General features: G+C 42.8%; 1 long non-coding RNA gene across 1 annotated transcript; it reads right to left on the bottom strand.

The window, feature by feature from the left end:
* Positions 1-5,038: 5,038 nt before the first annotated feature.
* Positions 5,039-8,223, bottom strand: LOC121013562 (uncharacterized). The gene is made up of 3 exons (XR_005782773.1): positions 8,102-8,223; positions 6,899-6,999; positions 5,039-5,209 (listed from the first exon to the last, which is right to left on the bottom strand). It is a non-coding gene; the product is annotated as an uncharacterized LOC121013562 (long non-coding RNA).
* Positions 8,224-17,302: the final 9,079 nt, after the last annotated feature.

Below are 17,302 nucleotides of genomic sequence, written 5' to 3'. Positions count from 1 at the left end.
ACTTCCAGCCTCCAAAACCGTGAGAAAGAAATGTTTGTTGTTTGGAACATCCCATCTCTGGTGTTTTTGTTAAGCAGCTCAAACTTGCGGATGCTAGCCAAAGTATCTACTAAAGCTATTCAGTGAATGTAAGTTGAGCTAAATTAAGGCTTGTTCAGAGATCATACTAAGAAAGGGTTAAATGAATGGATTCCAGGAAAGCGATAGACCCATGAATATTTCCTACCAGTTTTTTTTTCTCCACCTAAAAACTTTTGACACCACCCCCCACCCCGCCCCAATTTGGTCAAGAGGTCCAGCGGAGTGAACCAGGCTGGTTCCATAGGGGTGGGGGGCAAAGGGGTGGGGAGGGATAGGGGTAACACTACTGGGCAGCTGCCTGGCTGGGGCGGAAGGTGAGGTTCCAGTAAATGGAGTGGAGTGGAGGTTGGAGAATCGGGAAAGACAAGCATGAGCTGTTGACCATGTGATTAAGTGAAACAATTTCACAGAAATGCTCCTGATGGGGAGTTGTGTTGGCTGGTGATGTCTCCGTGAGAGAAGTGATGTTGGGAGAAACAGCACACTCCTTCCCATGCATCAGGACTCAAATTCAACCTCCCCTCCTTTTGAAAACCCTCCAGAACCCCCCTGGCCCAGGTAGAATCTTGCTATGCTGTGCTCCTAGAACTCACTGTTAATACCTCATTGTAGATTTTACCTCATTTTATTTTATCAAGTACCGCCTCCAGGGTGTTTAGCCCCCATAGCTTGCTGAGGGCCCAGAGAGACTTTGCATGTATTGCTGCTTCTCCTAATCAGATGCTGGTCAAATAAACAATTGATTCAATAAATTCGGACGTATCTGTGAATCTTCAAACCTGACCATTTTGGTTTATGTAACAGGTATGAAGTACTTCAGGGCCTGCGATGAGCACTGTGCCATATTTTTCTACTTTTCAGATTAAAATAGAACTGGCTCTAGGCCCCACGTGCCAGAAAGGAGGGAGATTCAGTATCACGCTTCTGCCTTCCTGCTATCGACTGAATGTTTGTGTATACCCCCTTCCCCACTCACATATTGAAACCTAATGCCCCGTGTGTTGGTGTTAGGAGTGGGGCCTTTGAAAGGTGCTTAGCTCATAAGGGTGGAGCCCTCATGAATGGGCTTAAAGCCTTTATAAAAGAGAGAGTCCAGAGAGCTCCCTCACCCTTTCCACCACGTGAGGACACAGTGAAGACACTAAATCAGGAAGAGTGTCCTCACCAGACACCGAATATGCTGACAACTTCATCTTGGACTCCCCAGACTCCAGAACTCTGAGAAATAAGTTTCTGTTGTTTATCAGCCACCCACTCTGGGGTATTTTTGTCGTAACAGCCCAAACAGACGAAGACGTTTCCCAACCCCTTCTCCTGGATCATCCACTGTCCCCAGGGGCTAACGCCACAAAACGGAGTCTGCCAGACCCCTCCTCTTCGGTGACCAGAGGCCCTGACGAATATCTGTCCACTGCTGCCTTCCTTGTCCAGGTTCTGCTGGGACCACCGATTTTCCACCGTCCCTCTGGTTCTGCTGCTTCAGATAGTAGCAGCACATAAGCTTATCCAGTTTCCTGCTGAGCAGCGTGGGACTTTAGAAAGGATGGCACCAAAGGGTAATACAATTTGCTCTCTGATCACTCGAAATCCTTTGCTCAGGCCCCAAGGCTACTAAATGATGCTTACCTTTTTAAAAGCCTACACCGCCGGGCTCCCACAAAGTCCTTCATCTGGCCAAAGAACACGTGGGCATCTTCTTGTCTTTGAAATGACAATCACTCTTGGTTTTTTTGAATTCTAGAATCCTCTCAGGGTGCAGGCTTCTTTCCTTCTTCATCTTCGTAAAATATAAAGGGGACCTTCTCCCCCTTTCCTACAATAAAGTTTAAAGGACCATTAAGACGGACTTGGGCTTCAGAAACACCCAAATCGATCCCCTGCTCTTTCCTGGGGATGGGGGCAAAATACCTTTTGGTTTCATCCACTCCATGGATAGGAGACTTTTTCATATAGAATAAAAAATCCAATATGAATTAAATTATCACCTGCAGATCACTCTGCCATATCAAAGATGCACAGGGCAAGAAAGCATGTTTTCGTTAATTCCCTTCTTGAACGGCAAGAGGGCTCGTCTTTAGTTATGACCTAAACATAAAAATCTGTGTCATGGTGTTTCAACCTTTATAATCCATTATTTAGCTCTTGCAAAAAATATGTCCCGTTAGATGGTCCAGAGAGGAAACATTGCCAGACTTGCTGCCAATGGCCTCCCAGAGAGACAACTGAGGAAGCCAATGTCACAGGGTTCTGTTGAAAAAAAGCGGCCTTTTATGGTCCCCCAATATCCTCGCTTCGATGGTTTGGCAGGAACTTCTCCGGACCAGTGTGCAGAGGAAAGAGGTAGAGAAGTCTCCCTGTAGTGTTATACTTGGCTAGGGTTGCTCCACATCATTTTATGCCTCGTAACTCAATGAGACTGCTTGCTATTATATTAAGAGGCATAGCCGCTCATGAAAACATGTCCTTAGTACTGGAGACTGAGGCCGGGAGAGATTTGTTTATCTCCGTTCTGCACTGTGTCCGGAACTCTCCTGGGAATCATTTAGGTAATCACGTGACACTAGGCCACTGGCCCATTGTTCTCCTCTCTCTGCCTGAATCTCCCTTTTGGGAGAATGTCCTTGGGGGCCTTCCCTGCTCAGGACTGTTAAATAATGGTGAAACTCATTACAGTTTGGGGTTTGAAGATTTTCTTTTTCTGGAGACTCCTTGGCTTCTAGACAAAGACATCTATTTCCTACTTAGCTTTCTTTGAGTTGAATACACGAAGATGATAAGGGTGTGGGGTCCCCTGTCAAGCCACAAACATAACCGGGCCTGTAATAATACCCTCCCACACTGTTATCTTGCTGTGACACGGTATGATTCAAGTCCTAATCCTGTTCCCCTACCACTAAAATTAAGTGGTTTCACTCTGTTAAAGGCATCATCCTCAGTGGAAACTCACGAGGGCATCTACATGTCACACAGACTAGCCTAACACAAAGCTCTTAATCTGAAGTTGACCTTTAAAAAACACACACAAAAAACCCAAAGCTCAGAATTTGACCTCACTGAATCAGGAAGTTGGATTTACAATCTGTCTCTAGTGTTCTATGTCCCTTTTCTTTTTAACTAAGCTTTTCTGAATTTGACTTGGGTATCAGATAGATTATTTGCTCCTCGAAATCAATCCAAAATACTTTTCTTTTTTTTTTTTTTCTAAACTTCTGTTCTTTCTCAACATTGTGTGTGTGTGTGTGTGTGTGTGTGTGTGTGTGTGTGTATACCTGGTTTTGGAAGGAACTCAATGTGAAAAATAACACGGGCGTGTGAGCCTCCACATTCCAAAGCCTGGGGGAATTCACTTACAGCTTGTGTATGTGAGTCTCAACCCAGGAAGCTAAATTCCACCCAGTACAGGTGGTGGCATGAACAGAGTACATGTGATCGGAACAGACTACTAAGAGGTACAGTCCTGGGTTAGGGAGGGAGGAAGAGAAAATATAAACAACCTAGAAACCTGTTTGGATCATGACAGGTGGCTGTTGATGAGGACAGACATACAACTCACCTGGGTGCCTTAGTGGAAATGTCATGCCTTATTTTAGACGGAAATTAGATTCAGTGGCAAGAGATACACTCTAGGGACTACATAACATTCTAATAACATATTTTAAGTGTGCAACTTACTAACAAGATCGATTTTCAAATTTGCTTTTGACAAAGATTAAAGTAAAAATAAAGGCAGATAGCAAGATGGAAGATCAGTGAAAAGGAATGTGTAAAAAGTATACAACGTGTGAAGGAGGATTATGTGAGACACTCCTTCCCCCTTCCCCGAAATTCTAGTTTATTTTTAAAGACGGCTTGAAAATAACTTTTACTTTCTTTTCTATTTTTTTTAGCTTTGAGACAGAGAGAAAGCAGGGGAGGGGCAGAGAGAGAGGGAGAGGGAGAGAATGTCAAGCAGGCTCCGCCTTGTCAGCACAGAGCCCTGTGCGGGGGTCGAACTCACAAACCACGAGATCATGACCTGAGCCAAAATCAACAGTCAGATGCTTAACCAACTGAGCCACCCAGGCACCCCAGAAAGGTTTTTTTTTTTTTAATTAACAAGGCGCAACCTCATGACATTGGACTTGGCAATAATTTCTTGGGTTTGACATCAAAAGCATAGGCAAAAAAAGAAAAAATGCATTAAAATGCATTAAATGCAAAACCGCATTAAATGCATTAAAATGCAAAACTTCTGTGCATCAAAGGACACAACCAGCAGCGTGAAAGGGCATCCTACAGAATGGGAGAAAATATTTTTAAATTATATTTTAAGGTGTTAATAGCCAGCATATATAAAGAACTCTTAAGACTCAACAACAAAACAACCTGATTAAAAAATGGGCAAAGATCTTGAAAAGAAATTATCCAAAGAAGTTATAAATACGGCCAATAAGCACATGAAAAGATGCTCAACATCACTACTCGTTAGGGAAATGCAAATCAAAACCACAGAGATACCTCCTCACACCCAACAGAATGACTTCTTTCAAAAAATCCAGGAAATAGCAAGTTCTGGAAAGAATGTGAAAAAATTGGAACTCTTATACATTGTTAGTGGGAATGTAAAATGGTGTACCTGCTTTGTAAATCAGCATGGAGGTTCCTCAAAAAAAAAATTAAAAAGAAAATTATCACATGACCCAGTAATTCCAATTTTTTCTTTTCTTTTATTATTTAAAAAAAATTTTTAAATGTTTATTTATTTTTGAGAGTGACAGAGAGAGACAGAGTGCGAGCAGGGGAGGGGCAGAGAAAGAGAGAAAGAAACAAAATCCAAAGCAGGCTCCAGGCTCTGAGCTGTCAGCCCAGAGCCCGACACAGGAGAACCATGAGTTCACAACCCGAGACTCGAACTCACGAACCGCAAGATCACAACCTGAGCCGAAGTCAGACACTTAAACTTCAGAGCCACCCAGGCACCCCATCTTATTCTTTGTCTTTAAACAGTATCAGCCTCTGAATTGTCTGTTTCTTCCTGTGGTCCCAGTCATTCTCCTCGTGACTGTGGCCTAGATCGGTGGAGTCATTTTGGATGCTGCCTGCTTCTCAGTGACAATCGTTAGTTTCTCTGCTTCCATCTTTCTTATCCCTAAAGAGATTGTACAACATGGACAGGTAAGTTTAAGTCTTAAAACACTGAGACTCTCCACAGTCAATCCTAACCCAGCCACCTAAAGTAATCTCTTGAATGTCATCAAGGTCAATCCTCTACTTCTCCTAGCATGGTCCACTTCACATCCACATTCTTATCTTCATGTTTTTATCTTCTTCCTTCCGAGAGACAATGTCTTCCCCCTTTGCCACCTAATGATCTCTTCCCATTCAACCTCCTTCAACCAGGAACCTTTCCTGATCACTGTACCCTGTAGTCATCTCGACCTTCTCTGAATAGCTGCCTTGACTGTCTCCTGTGGGCCCCACGGCGGAACATGGCTCCTGCAAACTGTCGGCACCAGGCAAAGAACAACAAAAACAAACCCACGATGGGCCTGGGGTCAGATGCCAAGAGAGTGTTGACAGGAGGCCGTGAGTTGAGATGGGATTGTGGTCAGGGTCAGTTAGAGAATTAACACAACAGAAGACACAAATGTGAATAACAGGAGCATGAGAATCCAAGTCTTTGGAAAAGTCTGAGAAACAATTAGGAAAACGAATTGGAGCAAATCCCAAAGAGCCCAACTTTCGATAAGAGCTCTAATCACCGTGTCTTGACCAGTGAACAATCCCAGACCAGAGAGTGATTTAGGGGAAATGGTATATATAGGCTGTGCTCCTGAAAGACATGCATCCCAGCCTCAGTTCCTCCACTTACTATCTGTGTTATCTTGGGTAAATTACTTGAACTTTCTAAGCCTTGCTGTGTTCATCTCTAAAATAGAGATAATAACACTGAAATCAAAGGGCTGTTGTGATGATTGGCTAAAATGAAATTTTGGCTAAGTCTCCTGTAAATGCTCAGTAATGGTAGCTATTAAACCTTTTTTCTGGTTGAAGGTCAATTGCTGCGGACGTTGAAGAACAACTACCTTCTTTGTGTGGTATAAATATAACGTCACCGCTATATTACTATGCAAATAAAGTGTAGTGTCGATGAATGTCAGCCACACCTTAATTATGTAAGAAAGACTTCCTTCCTTTCTCCTTTTTTCCTTGCTACCTTTCTTTTTTTCCCTTTTCCTTTCTATTTAATTTTGACTCTGATACGGACTGGTAGGAAATTCAGTCTCAGCAATTCTCGGGTTTCTTCTCTACCTTCAGTTTGGGGCCAAGAGTCTAGAATCATTAGGAAAGCCCTCTGCTCATTGGCCTCTGCGTATCCTGATTCCTGCTGAGATGTTCACCATGCCCAAGATCCCTTCACATCTCTTGCCACATTTGGGCTCCAGGGATCTTTGGTCATTCTGAGAATACTAGATCAAAGTCCAGTGTCACAGAAAGCAAGAAAGGAAGGAAGGAAAGAAGGAAGGAAGGAAAGAAAAATGATAGGAAGGAAGGAAGAATGAATAAAAGAAGCCATTAACCCTGGGATACTTGGGTCAGATGATAAATTATCAGAAGAAAGTCTCATACATATTCTGGGCAGAAGTTAAAATATCTGGAAAAAAAGTAGAGTGGAGAAGGGCTGAAGGACTAAAGCCATGGAAAAGCCTAAAGGCTGAAGTATTGCAGAGATTTTTTTTTTTTTTTAATTTGCAACTTGAATTTTCTCTTCCTCTGGAAGAAGAGACCTGCAATGTTCAAAGGGTATTTCCAGTTGACTCAGATAAAGAGAACTTACCGCTTGCAAGAAGCAGGAGGAACACAACAGATGACTTCTTGTTTTGACCCTACCCTAACTTGGTTTCTTAATTCCATCTTCGGGGGCCCAAGTCTCTTCATCTGGAAAATTAAGGTGTTCTAACCACAAAGTGTTAAAAATAGCATTCAACTGGAAAATTCTTTAGATCATCTGATTGAGAAAAAATGATTTGAGAGGGTGGGCTTGGCCGTAGTTTCCAGAGTCACAGCTATAAAAGGAAATAATTTCAGAGGCAAAATAACTTTCTTCTCCTCCTCCCCACTGTCCTTGCTCTTAAGCTCCATCTATACTATTGCCCAGATGACTTTCTATTCCGATTTCTAGTCATTTGCTGGCAAGTGACTTATCTCCTCATTTACAACCAGAGCTGAATGGATTCAGCTATCCAGACATCTTCCTTTTCCTTCTTTCCTTTCTCCCTTCCTGCTCAGACAGATTCTTCTTGATCCAGGTAAGCACCAAAAGAATTATTTACAAGTGAATGGAAATAACCAACCTTAAGAACCCAAGAATGTCTGGGGCTCCTGGGTGGCTCAGTGGGTTAAGTATCTGACCTTGGCTCAAGTTGTGATCTTGTGGTTTGTGAGTTCGAGCCCCGCGTTGGGCTGTGTAGACAGCTCGGAGCCTGGAGCTTCGGATCTGTGTCTCCCTCTTTATCCCTCCCCTATTCGCACTCTGTGTCTCCTTCTCTCTCTTTCAAGAACAAACATTAAAAAAAAAAAATAAAAAAATAAAAAAAGAACTCAAGAATGTCCTCTGAAGGTTATTTATTGACCTCTCCTGGAAAATTATGTGTGTTGCCCACATTCTAACAAACTGAAACTGCTTTTGCCCTACAATATTTATTTTAAAAAATGTTGCTGTGCTTAACTCTTTATGAACATTGTCTCTTTTAATCTCACAACCAGCCTGAAAAGTAGATATTAATATCACTTTTCAGATCAAGAAACAAAGGCTCAGAGGGGTTAAGTGGTTTGCCCAAGAGCACTCAGCTTCCTAAGGGGCAGAAGCAGGACACGATTCCTCATCTTTCAGATTCTAAAAGCCACATCTATGTAGTGGAGACACTTTCTCAATTCTTTAAACAGAGCTGGTAGTAACTGCCTCACAATTGAAGAGGCAAACTGGTTCCTAGGTGGTCACAGAAGAAGCACAACAGTGTAAAATGGAAAGAAAAGTTACTCCTCGCAATTCTCCAAACGGAAGTCTCTGATTTCAGGTGGTGTTTTTATGATATATAGCATCAGCATCTAAAGCTTCAATTTGTAATCACGGTGCTTACACAGGTTCGCCAGGAGTTTGCCGGCACAACCACTCTGCTCTTAAGCAACAGTTTTCTGTGAGAGATGAAAACATTTTCAATACAGAGATCTAGGAAAGAAACGGATTGATTGACCCAATCCCATTGGAACTATTTAGACTGGAGATAATGGCCTTTTGCTCTCAGCTTACTCTGAGTAAGCAACTATTTTCAACGTGCATCCCATGGTGACTCCCAATTCTCCGTACACTGAAAACCCTTTCAACAATCTCCACAGGAAAGTGAAGGCTCCTATTTGTGGGGGGAGGGAAAATACACCAGCATTGCGAGGGACAGTTCAAGTCTATAATAAACACTCTATAGAATGTCTCTTGCGTGTATATTTCCCACTCCATCCATAACGCACATGTATTTGAACATTAGATCTGTCTTTTTTCCCCCAAAGAACAACTTTCTGTAGATATTTGTATTTAATTAAAAATTGGGACAATGCACTTGTCTGTGCTTGAAAGTCATTTTGCCTTAAGAATCCCTTCTTTATCTTCTGGCTCATTAAGGGCTTTATTGATTACTGAAGACTTCTTTTAGCTTGACAGTTTTAATATGATTATATACATATATATATATATATATATATACATAATATGGGAGTTTTAATATGAGATGTAATACAGAAATCAGCTCATCCACTCCTCTCCCATTCATATCTTGAAAAAAATTCATTGTGGAACAATACCCATCTAGAAGTTTGTCATCATGAATACACCCTAGTAATTGTCTGTTGCTGACTAACTACTTACCTCACACAGGTGAGAACACTGACCTCTCTCAGTGTTATTTCAGGCTCTCTGACTCAAACTCACTGGCTAGTAATTATGGAGAATAAACAAAATTTTGGATGACAGAACATAAGTTTTTTTTTTTTTTTTGGCGAATATATGCTTTTTTGACCTGTATATATGTGGTTTTATTTATTTATGTATAATAAAATGTATAATTCATGTACATTTATACATGTATACAAATAAATAATTTCTTAGTCTTTAAGTAGAATTTTCTTAATGGACTTCATAGTTGAGTAAATGAATGAAAATCTCATTTAAAGATCTATGCATTTAGGGGCGCCTGGGTGGCTTAGTCAGTTAAGCGTCCGACTTTGGCTCAGGTCATGATCTCGCGGTTTGTGGGTTCGAGCCCTGAATCAGGCTCTGTGCTGACAGCTCGGAGCCTGGAGCCTGCTTCGGATTCTGCATCTCCCTCTCTCTCTCCTCCTCCCCCACTCACGCTCTGTCTCTCTCTCTCAAAAATAAATAAACTTAAAAAAAAAAAGATTTAAGATCTATTCATTTATTGTACTTATGTTCAGTGGGTTTCTATAAATTATAATAAAATCTTTTTTACTGGCAAATATCTACCCAATGTAAACCCATAAATGAACATAAATTAAGACTATTACACAATTTCAAGCCGTTTCCACGGATGATCGAAATCTGACCAATTCCACTCTCAGGATCCATCACTTCTGAGGCTGAGACCTGTTTGTGGGTTGGGTGGGTATGCATGCGTGTATGTCCACGTGTGCCTATGTGTGCAAAATATGACACTAAAAACCACAGGTCACAAACTGCTGGTTATTATCACAGATGTGTTTTGATGTTTTAGCATGATGTTTTGCAAACCTGAATGTATTGTGAACATTTACAGATCAACAAATATCATCGAAAGCAGATTTCTTAAAAATGAGAAAATGTGGCAAAATTGGGCCTGTAATTTCTCATGGCGAACATTGGCTGGAGTCAGGCAGATACTGCCGAAGTAACTGGGGCCATCTTTTCCAATTGTCCCCTTCCTCCTCATTGCTATACATTACGTACCTGGTCCCTGTGGGTGTTTGGGCCTGAGGCCCTTGCCCTGAAGAAAATTCTCTAGGACTTCCTTCTAATGTGATTGGATTAGTCACTGACTTTGTGGATGGTGACTCAGAGTAAAGAAATATTGGAGCAGTGTCAGGCCACCTCAACAGCCAGGTGTAACTGAAGGCCACCTGTTTAGGAACCCCCAAATCCCAGTTCTTTGGAACTCATGGGGATCAAGAGCGGTTGGCAGAGGTGAGAACACCTTCAAAAATCCTTTCATAGATGGGAAGGAGGAAATTTGCCAAACTCCAACCTTCAGGCTACTGGAAATAGCTTGAAATTGTGTAATAGTCCTAAATTTATTTATTTCTCAATGTATTTTGTTGATATTTGTCAGTAAATAGATGTTATTATAATATATAGAAACCTTCTGAATATAGGTATAACAGGGACATAGATTTTCAAATAAAGTTTTCATTTATTTCCATAAACCTGACAGCCTGAGTTAGAAACACCACTCTTGGGGGCACCTGGGTGGCTCAGTTGGTTGAGCGTCTGACTTCGGTTCAGGTCATGATCTCACTGTTTGTGGGTTCGAGCCGCGCGTCGGGCTCTGTGCTGACCGCTCAGGGCCTGGAGCCTGCTTCGGATTCTGCGTCTCCCTCTCTCTCTGCTCCTCCCCTGCTCACACTCTCTGTTTCTCTCAAGAATAAATAAACATTTTTTTTTAATTAAAAAAAACACACACACAAGAAAGAAACACCACTCTTGTTTTCTTTCCTATCCTTACCTCTGGGAGGGAAGTTTCTGACTATAAATTTGTCCTCAGAACATACTTGTTGATTAATACAAGGATATATGTGTGTTAGCGCATGTAAACCAACAAGCTTGGCTTATATGGGATGGAACACAACTAAGGGGAGGTTTGGCAATTACCTTGGTAATTACCTTGCTAAAAACAGCAGATCTATTTCTGTTCTGTGATGGATATTTTGGTCTCAAATTAGTTCCATTATACAAGGCCTGAATTAATTAACTGAGGTGATTTGCAAACTGGAAAAAGTCTCCTTCGAGATGAAATAGGTATTGCCTGCTTATGCCTCTACTGCTTGGCAGCTTTCGTTGGCTAATTTTGGAAAGGTCAGCTCCTGAGTTTCCTCACTGACAGTCCTGTGAACTTGACTTTCGATCTGTAACAAAGTCACCACTTCAGAGACCTAGAATCCTATGTGTGAGCCACTCCTCTGTCCCCCAGGAGAGTGTGTGTATGAGAAAGAAGGGGACCCAGGCATGGAGACATGTGCAGTTGTGAAGGTGAGCTCACACAGCACAAAAACCATACAAGGAGAGGCAACGTCTCTTTAATGAAACTCCTCAGCTCCCCTGCTGCCCTCTGCCTAGGTTTGGGTTCTGAGTTTCTTGGCAGGCAAGGATGGTTTTCAGGAGGTGCCCATGCCACTTGTAAATACTGTTGCTCTAATTCTGCCTACGTTGCAATTTCTGGCCTTAGGTCATGGCCCCAAACAGGAAGTGCCTCTGAGTTCCTCCAAACATGGTATGTGGATGAAGGGCGGAGTTTAGCACATAAACATCTAGCTGCCAGCTTTTCCTGTTTACAAGGGATCAAGAATAGGACACTTAAGGTCAAGAGTAGATCCCTTCTTCCTCCCCCACAGGAGCAAAGAGTGTTGTCTTACACCCCAGGTGAAATACAGACTCTAACACCAGAGCTATATTTGGTTTGGAGTTTTTCTTTAATGTCACCCAAACTCATGCTGCAATTGTTAGGGGCCTCCAAAATGGCGTGAATAAAAGGTGACTGCAAATTAATGCGTCTACGCGGCTGGTCCGTTTTCTGGGACAAAGTTTAAAGCCAAAACATCGGGGAATGGGGAGGAAGAGTCAAAACATCTCACCTGTTTTTGAGGTGCAGCTAAAATTTGAGTAGAAGTTAGTGGTTCAGAATGGTAGAAAAACAAAACCCAGGGTTGGAAGGTGTCTCAGAGGTCATGTCCAACCCTCTTCCTGAGGACGCATGAATCACCAGCCCACTCTGATTCCTTCTCTCTGAACCGTGTCATTTTTTTTTTTTTTCAGGTTTTTGCTACTTCAGGAAACCACAGCTGGCTGATAGAAAAATTACAGCAGCACCATACAAAGAGAGAGCTATTTCTGCCCCTGTGGCCGTGAAGTATTAACAGTACCTAGTATGTATTAGACCTTGCACTGAAAGAAAATGCTGTTCGTAGCTGACTATCGAGATATTTTAAAAACAAAGCTTATGCCTCTGATTTTGAACTTTCTGCTATCAGGTTTCCTGCATATTTAGGGATACCAATAATGTTTCTCTGGTGAACAGGCTTGGAAACAGTAAAATGCTTTCTTTACAACATTATCATTTCCATTAATTCGAGCAAGTGTTGATCAGTATAAATTATTTATGGGAGTAGTGGGAGCCGTCTCCCTGGGTGCCTGGCAATCTGTTAAAGATTTGCTATCATGCTACTGAATGGGGGTGGGGTGGAGAGAAGTACATTTTATGAGTCGTAAAGTTTTAGCACCATTAGTCCTTGTGTTAGCATTAAGAAATGAGCTTTTGATGAAATGCACTGTAAACAAACAGGTAAACAAATAAAACATGGAAACTTCAATTCGCTGATAGCAGAAATCAAAGTAATGGAGAAATAAAAAACAATCCAAATCCTGGGAATATGCCAAATATCATGATCAATGGGAGATTAGAAATGGTCCTTAAGATAGAGAAGGACTTAAACTGTAGGACTGGCTGGCTCGTGACTTAATGTGATTTCTAAGAAAACGTGTCTGGAGGCGCCTGGGTGGCTCAGCCCGTTGGGCATCCGCCTTGAGCTCAGGTCATGATCTCACGGTTTGTGAGTATGAGCCCCGCGTGGGGATCTGTGCCCACAGCTCAGAGCCCGGAGCCTGCTTCTGATTCTGTGTCTCCCTCTCTCTCTGCCCCTCCCTCGCTCATGCTCTGTCTTTCTGTCTCTCCCTGTCTGTCTCTGTCTCTCAAATATAAATAAACATTAAAAAAATTTTAAAAAATTAAAGAAAGAACCAGGCTTTTCTATTTACTATGGCTGCCTAAATTACCTCCAAAGTAAATGGTATAAATCGACCGCTAATGACGCTCACAGAATTTTGTTGGTCACACTTGGAGTGGACCACGTACTGCGCCATCCTGCCTGAGACCTTGGGTGGAAGACTTTTTGAAAGCTGGGGCTGAGAATAGCGGAGACAGGTTCACTAGTGTATGTGCCAGGAGATACTGGTTGTCCACTGAGAGCTTAGCTGGGCTCTCAGCTGGAAGGCCTCTCCATGGGTCTCTGGGATTCCTCACCACAAGACGGCTGAGTTTCCAAGGGCAAGAATTCCAACAAAGAAGAAACCATATTGCTTTCTCTGACCTAGCCTTAGAGATCATGCAACATCCCTTTTGTTGCCTTCTACTTATTAGAAGCAAGTCCCTAAATTGGACCATATTCAAAGGAGATGAAAGAGACTCCATTCTTGGGAAAAGTGTCAAAGAATTTGCAGTTACATCATATATATGCATATGTGTATATATATATATGTATGTATATATATACCCATTTTTTTGTTTTGCTTTTTTTTTTTTTTGAGAGAGAGCGAGCATGAGCAGGGATGAGGGGCAGAGGGAGAGAGAGAGAGAGAGAGAGAGAGAGAGAGAGAGAATCCCAAGCAGACTACATGCTCAGCACGCAGCCTGATGCAGGGCTCGATCCCATGACCCTAGGATCATGACCTGAGCCAAAATCAAAGGTCAGAGGCTCAACTGACTGAGCCACCTGGGCATCCCTGCAGAGATATTTTAAAACCATCTCAGGTGCTGTGGAAAAAAACCAATATGTTAATAATATCTAACATTATTGAGCACTAATGTGTCAGGTCCTCTTCTAAATATTCTACATAAATGACCCCAGTTCTCTTACAACCCTGTAAGACAGGTCATATTGTAATCTCTGTATTAAATATGAGGGATCTGGGATTTCATAACTTTCCTGAAGCATAACTTGCTAGACACTAATGGTCATGGGATTAAACTCCAGACAGCCTGGCTCCAGAAATATCTTCATATTCAGTATCATATACTACACTACAACTGAGAAGATATGGGGTCTAGCCCAAAGTACTAATTTAGAGAGGAGTCAGGGGTGCTTGGGTGGCTCACTCTGTTAAGTCTCTGACTTCGGCTCAGGTCATATCTCGCTGTTTGTGAATTTGAGCCCCACGTAGAGCTCTGTGCTGACAGCTCAGAGCCTGGAGCCTGCTTCGGATTCTGTGTCTCCTTCTCTCTCTGCCCCTCCCCTGCTCACACTCTGTCTCTTTCCCTCTCTTCCTCTTTCTCTCTCAAAAAATAAACATTGAAAAAAAATTTTTAAAAGAGGAATCTATTATGTTCCAAGTGGTTTTCTATGCTCAAAGCCCCGTTCTGAGGAAAGATGACCACTCAGTGTTGTGTCTCTGTCCCGTTCTGATTGACCAGGCGAGGATGTCACGTGATGGCCACCATCACTAGTGACCCTGAAGTCTGGTGCGAGAGCTCCGTAGAACTACTGCAGAGTTACGAAATGAACCCATCAGATCCTACTTTTTGGCAGAACTTGAATATAAGTCTATCCCAGGGTAGTTGCCTGTGCATGGACAGGCGAATGGCACGAGACACAAGGAGAGTGATTCAGAAAAGCCCCCAGAGGAAGCAGAAGCCCTGGCAGGCAGGGATTAAGAAGCAGCGGGGAGAAGAACTAGATACGTGTTCATGAGGACAAGAGCAGTAAAAGCAGGGGCAGAGAACAGTTAGTACCCACGAGAGCCAAGGATTAGAGCAGGCAGACAGATGCTCACATCTGAGGAGGGCTCGCCAGAGTGAAAGTAGCAGACTGGGTGTATATTTACTAGAGCCACTCTTATGCACTTTTCCTGCGAGATTTAGCAAGCACTTGGTGAACTTTGGCTGTGCTACCTCTGACATTTCCCACCCTGTGCACCCTTAAAACAAATCTGCGTGATCTGAGGTGACACGAGCCTCTGTCTTTTCATTCCTTATATCTGAGATGCTCTCACCCACTGACTTGCCCCTGATGAGTCATGTGGCCTGGGATAGGTCACTTCCTTATTTGCCTCAGTTTTCTTGTTGATAAGATGTCATTTGGACCAGATGATGTCTAAATTTATTTCTAGCTCCCAAGTTTATTATTCTAAACTCTGGCATGAAGGGGTCGGTCACAGTCCTATGGCAGAGTCTTCGCCTCCCCCCCCCCCCGCCCTCTTTCCTCCCAGCTCCCTCTCCAACCACAGAGTGATTTAAACTCGAGATTTCTGTCTCAAGGAATCCGGCTGTGGTGCCAGCGTGCAAATTAGCTATGCAGCCTCCTGTCAGCACCCCCACTGGCTTCCCTGGGTTTGTGTGGTGTTTTCTGTGGAGCCGGCAGGCCAGTGTGTGTGCTGACCTCTTCTTCTCTCATTTCACAAGAGTCCTTGTTTGCTGGAGAGAGATGAAAATAAACTATGGGAAGTTGCAAACATGCTGTTGGGAACTGAAGTAGAGTGTGGAAAGGCTGCTGGGTTTGATGTGATCAGAGGTGGCTGTAACTACCGTCCAGGAAGGAAATTGGGAAGGAAGGGTTTTACAGATTCTGTTTCATCTTAAGCTTAAAAGTTTCATCTCAAGCAGGATTTACAGTGACACAGACCAATATTTGCATTTCAGAGAAATGAAAAAAAAAAAAAAAAAGACATAGAAGTTTGGACCTGGAAGGGCCCACAGGACTCTTGTGTTAACCTCTGCCCCCTCACACACTTCCATCTGCCCCTTCCCTACATGGGTTTGGATTTGGAGGAAACCGTAGGCAGAGCTCCAGATGGAACATTTGGAGACCTGGAAACCGTTTTGGCTCTAAGATCTGCTTATCGTGTGACTGTAGGCAAAATCTTCTAGGGGTTCTTGGTATTTCCATTTGTATACTAAAGATGATATTGTCTATTTTTGCTTATTTCACTAGAATTTTGTGCCAGTGAATGAGATATTAGGCTCTATTCTCCCCAGTTTCTCCGTCAATCCCAGGCAGTAGTCCAACTGTTTAGGGAGGGATACAGGTTAACTCTTTTAAGCTGTCAGGGAATTGTTTTATGTATCACTAGTGTATTGAACGAAGGAGGACCCTTATATGGTCTGCTCAGAGAAGGGAGCTGCCGAAGTGCACCGAATGGTCTCAGTGGTACCCTAGAGGCCTGAAAGAGTTAATGGACTTGCCTCTGGTTGGGTTGATTGGATGCCAAGACATGACACAAGACACAGGAGAAAGAGAAGGCTAAAAAATCTTTACATAGGGGAACATTTAGCAATCCATTAGTAACAACTATATGGCACTTCCTTTTCACTTCCTCTTCCCCTGCCTGATCTTTGTCTCTCTCTCTCTCTCTCTCTCTCTCACACACACACACACACACACACACACACCCCTTGTTATTATGGTACTGCCTGGAATAGCAAAATCAAACTGAGCTGAGTGGAAAAAGTGCTTTGAGTTCTTGTTGAAAGAACTCACCCTTGACTACTGAAAGTCCCTTGAATGGGGACACTTGTTTTTCTCTTCTTTTCTCCCCTTATTCACAGAAGCCCAATTACTCACCCAAGGGTCATGGTTGGGGTCATCACCCGGGATCCAATGAAGAAACAGCCTTCTGTGGGTATACTAAGAAGCCCAGAAGAGCAGGTAGTAAAACTCCACTGATGGCCCATTCGTAGGAGGATAATTTAAAAATTCCTGCGGTCGAAATTCAAGGAACTTCTTGGTTTGGTTCCAACCTAAGTTTGCTACCGGTAGAATAAAATCTTCCTCGGCAGCTTCGTTCGTCCACATTGTTCGTTTACAGCAGGGCATTTTGGGTCTGTCATTTTGAACCTGAGAACGTAGTGAATCAAGAGTTGGTCTGATGTCCTGGTATATTTGAAAAACTACCTGTTCACTTGACAGAACAGTGACAACCCCTTTCCCCACCTCCTTCTAGCTTTTCCCCTGTGTTCTTGTTCTGTGTGCTCACTCTTCCATCACCCCCATTCTCTTAAATTGGCCAAATGAAGATTCGTCTCACGGTTGGCGGGTTTGAGCCCTGCCTTGGGCTTGCTGCTGTCAGCACAGAATCCGCTTCAGATCCTCTGTCCCCACCTCTGTCTGTTCCTCCCATGCCTCTCTCTCGAAAAAAAAAAAAAAAAAAAATGAA

This window comes from Herpailurus yagouaroundi, unplaced genomic scaffold (genome assembly GCF_014898765.1).
Source record: "Herpailurus yagouaroundi ecotype Mexico unplaced genomic scaffold, PumYag 199, whole genome shotgun sequence".
NCBI classification, from domain to species: domain Eukaryota; kingdom Metazoa; phylum Chordata; class Mammalia; order Carnivora; family Felidae; genus Herpailurus; species Herpailurus yagouaroundi.
This window is presented reverse-complemented; position numbering and strand designations above follow the sequence as displayed.